General features: G+C 42.7%; 1 pseudogene across 1 annotated transcript; it reads left to right on the top strand.

The window, feature by feature from the left end:
- The first annotated feature begins 776 nt into the window (after positions 1–776).
- LOC101571710 lies at positions 777–1,408 on the top strand (annotated as a pseudogene). Its single transcript, XR_001117052.2, has one exon. The product of XR_001117052.2 is annotated as a protein phosphatase 1G pseudogene (transcript).
- Positions 1,409–5,196: the final 3,788 nt, after the last annotated feature.

The raw sequence follows: 5,196 nt of genomic DNA on the forward strand, positions 1-5,196 counted from the left end.
AACAAATAAAAACCAGCAAAAATATAACAGAAATTATAATGACCAGGAATAATTAATTCTTCAACATTTAAAATTCCCTGATTTATGAGATAGAAGAGCTCTTCTTTTAAGGTCTACAAAAATGCAAGTCAAAGAGATGTACAAATATTAATATAATATTCCACACTGATATTTAAAATATTGTCGATAGGAATGGTAAAATTTTGTTACACTCTAAAAAGAAAACCTTATGTCTCCTGCAACAAACTGGGCCAGCTGTATCTTGCGTGTTTATCATGCTCCTCACCCAAGAATCCATTCCGTTTCACGCCCAAAAATATGAGCTACGTGTTCTGCGTAACAACTTAATCTTCTGCACAGGTGATAACGGAATAAAATTAGCATCTAGCATCTGCTCCCAGCGTTTAGAAGAAGGCTGGCTTATCCCAGTGCTCAGCTCGTTACAACTAAACTATTGCAGTGTGTGAATTTCCACCTTTCTGCTGTGATGAATTCCAATACCAAAATCTCATACCCAAAAAAAAAAAAAAAAAAAAAAAAAAAAAAAAAAAACATGTGCAGGTATAAAGATAAATAATGAGGTACCGTTACCGCCTCCTGGCCGGCCTCGCGCTTTTCACCGGCACCTGGCGTCGGCCGAGCAGCCAGGCCGTTCCTGCCACGCGCAACCCCCGGGCTTCGGCTCCGGCACGGATCGGGCCGCGCTCATCTGCCTCTAAGGCTGCCGGCCAGCCGCCGCCATAGGTGCCTGCCTTTCCAGCCCAACACGGTGAAGTGCTCCTGGGACGGGGTGGGCTCCCCGCGCCTCCCACTGCCCTACGGCTTCTCCGCCATGCAAGGCTGGCACGTCTCTATGGAGGATGCTCAGAACTGTATCCCTGAGCTGGACAGTGAGACAGCCATGTTTTCTGTCTACAATGGACATGGAGAGGAGGAAGTTGCCTTGTACTGTGCCAAATATCTCCCTGATATCATCAAAGATCAGAAGGCTTACAAGGAAGGCAAGCTACACAAGGCTTTAGAAGATGCCTTTTTGGCTATAGATGCCAAACTTACTACTGAGGAAGTCATGAAAGAACAGACCCAAATTGCAGGGAGACCCACAGAAGATGAGGATGAAAAAGATAAAGTAGCTGATGAAGATGATGTGGACAATAAGGAGGCTGCATTGCTGCATGAAGAGGCTACCATGACTGTTGAAGAACTGCTGACACGCTACAGGCAGAACTGTCACAAGGGCCCTCCCCACACCAAAACTGGAGCTGGGACAGGCGAGGAACCAGGGATCCAAGGTCTCAATACGGAGGCAGGACCTGAGGACCCATCTAGGGAAATTCCTTCACAGGAAAATGGCCCCACATCCAAGGCCCACACAAGCCTTTCTTCCGACTTGGAACGTGCAACATGAGTTATTTGTAAGAAAATGGATCCACTTTGAGACCTTAATGTTAAGTGAAATAAATGAGACATAAATTTTAAATGTCGTATGGTTTATCTTATATGAAAAAAATATATATATATGAACAAAATAAAAAGATAGATTATAGGAAATAGAACAATAGATCCTTTGCCAAAGGGAAGAGGATCAATCAAGAGTTGGAGCGAGGGAGGGGGAAGAAAGAGATGAAAAAAGAATTAAGCTGTGTTATTCATGGGTGCCAACCAAGAATGTGACCATTGTGTGCTGTAAATATGGATTAGTAAAAAATAAAGTTAACAGAATGAACTTTAAGTTACAGAAGTAATAGGAACCAGATTACATGAAAACTCCACAATCTAATGATAAGCACTGTTAGCTCAGTGTGATGGTGTATACCTGCAACCCTAACACTCAGGAGGCTGAGGCAAGCGGGTCAACTGTATGTTCAAGGCTAGCCTAAACTAGACAGTGGGTCCTTGCCTCAAAAAAACCCTCCAAAATTAATAATAATAATAATAATAATAATAATAATAAGCAACTCTGTTGAGCAAATGGAGGATTTTTAAAGGTTGATATTAAAATTACATAAGGTTGCTAAATATTCTTTACTTCTGAGCTTCATACAAAGCCCAATAAACAATTTTAAAGGATATTCATCATATTATTGCCTATAATAACAAAATAAAAACATCTGAATATCCAACTTCAATTCACAGGACAGCCTAATTATAGGGTTCTATGCCTACCATCAGAGAGGTGGTATCAAGAGAATGTTTAACAGCAATCTTATAAATACTACACAAATTGTTACTACTGCCTTGGAAAATGGAATGTTCTCCACTGGGTTCAAGTACATAAGAAAAATTCACTTTCTTTTCTTTTGGATATATTCTTTTGATTAAATAATCTTGGTCAACGAAAGCTGAATTATCATATTTATTTATACAATGTGATTATGATGTGGTTCAATTTTTAAAAATGGGAATTACTCACTGTCCATTGTGCCAGGGTCTCTGATACCTATGAAAAATTTGAGGAAAGGCTCTTTGCTTGTGAGGAAATCGTAAAAATAATCTGTTGGACTCCACTTAAAAAATGAAGATTTTCTTCTTAATATACTAATTACAAAGCAAAAAAGAAAAATGAAGTTTTATCTTGAAAAGAAATGGTGAATTTGACACACGGATGAGAGGTGGTAAGTATTCCAGCAGAGGGAGCCACTTCTTCAATAATCCAAGAGGTGGGAGCCGATGACAGGTTCAGGAAAATCTAAATTCTGTGTGACTGGAGGGAAGTAGCTGCACACAGGTATAATTAGATTCACAAGGGATTTGTTGGTAGCAGCACTGTGATGAAAAATGAGAAGGAGATGGGAGGAGGAGAAAGCTTTCAGACCAGGATACAGTCTGACATCAATGGGAGGAAAAGAGGGTGCAGTAAGATTGCAATTCTGAGAAAGACCCAGCTACATCCACAGGAGACCACAAGTTAAACTGCCTCCTAAAAGGTCCTGCGTCTCATAGGTATGGATCCCTTTCCCAGGGAAACTGTGGCCTCAATGCGAGCACACAGGCAGAACCAAAGGGAAGCACCTAGAGAAAGCGTCGGTCAGGCCCTGACAGCAGGAACAGGTGCATGCTGGGACCACCACGGGTCATGTTTCACAGCACACAAGTCCACTGTCCTACTCAGGATTTAGGAGCTGCCCTTCCTAGAAGCAATTCAAAGAGTAAGATGAGTCATTACTGTGTGTCCTCAGGGCCACAAATGCTCATCTTTTTCCTTCTCCAAGATCCAATACAAGTTTCCCCCACCTTTCCCCCACCTGAGCAGGTCATGGTGACTGACTCAAACCTTCTCTCTGAGGATCCAAGTGACTGGCCAGTGTGTCACTTTCAGACTGTAGCCCTGTACTGTCCCCTCATGGTCACAATGGAATGCTATGATGCCTCTGGTCACCTGAGCACAGCACTGGGTCTCCCCCGCCTCCATTGTGTGAAAGTAGTCTTACTTATTCTTCTGGGCAGGATCAGTATCTTTGTCATGATAGTGACATTGTTTCTTCTCAGTTGATCTTGGGACACAAGGGTCTAAAATGCCATTAATACTGTGTGATGAGTCCAAGAGATAGATTCTAGGTTTCTGCATATGGCAAAGAATTGCAAGTGTCCATCCAATGGTAAACAGAAAACTGGCTACATTTATTGAAGATAACAGGAAGATGTGCTCAGGGTAGCCTCAACAGAAAATTGGTGTTGGAACAGCAGAGGAGCAGCAGGAATGAGGATAAATCAGGCTTTCTGATTTTAAAAGATACATTCTCCACCTCAGATGTCTCACATTAGATCTCTAGATGAGACAGACAGAAATGATTAGCAGGATGCTAAGTCATCTCAGGGACACCTGAGTACCAGTGTCTGTCCCAGAACTCACTCTGATTTAATCACAGCCATGAGAGTCAGTCTCTATGTATGAACCTGTAACAAGTTTCAAGTGGCAAGAAGATTACTGAACATCAGCACACAAGATCTAACACGGGTGCTCTGGCTGTAGCTTTAAAGATTTCCTGGAACTTTGTTATCTTTATTTATGCTTTTCTTGGGACATACAAAGAAAGCTTCAGCCTAGAGTGTTGCCTAAATCCAGGTGGATGGAGGGAGTGTGGCCTTCCAGCCTTAATCGTGCTACCTGTACTCTTCTGATAGTAACCACAAAGAACACTGTAGATTAAGACTCTTGATGTGTCACCTGAGGAACGGTGTGTCCTTTTGAGAGCAACAAACTTCAATACTAAAGAATGCAGTTAGGAGATGAAACGTCCCAAACCCCCTTTCTGCCCATTGGTTTCCACACCCATTTGTTCATACTACAGGAACCCAGCACAACAAAGGAGTCTCTGATGTGATGTGTACACTAAAGTTTATTTACATGTTACTCAGCTTCATTTGAATAAGGATAAAATTACTTAAAAGACTTTTTCCATACAAAAATGTACATTACATGGTCAAACTTCTCTACTTAATTATAAAACTTACACAAGTATTGAGCAAAAGAGCACATTTAAAAACATTTTACTGGGGCAACCCGCTCAGGTCCCAATTCTGTCCCTCTCTAGAACAGCTTTCTTTCCCCCACTAAATATATTCTGCTCTTTAAAAAAAAATTACCGAGATCCAGAGCACAAGCCCGGCAAGTGAGTGAGATGACCGAGGGCCCGGCGGGATCCTGAACAGACCCAGAGCACAGGCCCAGCAAGTGAGTGAGACGACCTGGGGCCACGGGATCATGAACAGACCCAGAGCGCAGGCCTGGTGAGTGAATGAGAAGGCCCGGGGCCAGCGGATCCTCATTTAACCCAGGCTGCAGGCCCAGCAGGGAACCCTTCGGCAGAACTCCCTGCAAGGAGGCTAGAGGCAAGAACCATCCAGCTGATTCAGGAGCAGAACATCTTCCCAGAGAGACACAAAGGGTTCAACTCTAACACCTGCAGCAGAAAGAAGTGGAGCACAGCAGCCAGATCCAAACAACACCCACCTGGAGGAATCTGAACTTCATAGATCCGGACCTGGTGCTAAGGTAATAACTCTATCTAAGCTCTACACAAAAGGTCGGAAGATAGGTATACAAAATGACAAAGAGAAGGAACAAAATGCAGTCTCAGGCCCCGAGTCCACCCAGTACAAATGCAGAAGACATTAGCACTGAGGAAACTGGAAATCACACACCAGATATCTCTGAAATAATAGCGTTGACAGTAAAGAATCAACTGCAGAAAG

The sequence above is a fragment of the Octodon degus genome, unplaced genomic scaffold (assembly GCF_000260255.1).
Source record: "Octodon degus isolate 3935 unplaced genomic scaffold, OctDeg1.0 scaffold00028, whole genome shotgun sequence".
NCBI classification, from domain to species: domain Eukaryota; kingdom Metazoa; phylum Chordata; class Mammalia; order Rodentia; family Octodontidae; genus Octodon; species Octodon degus.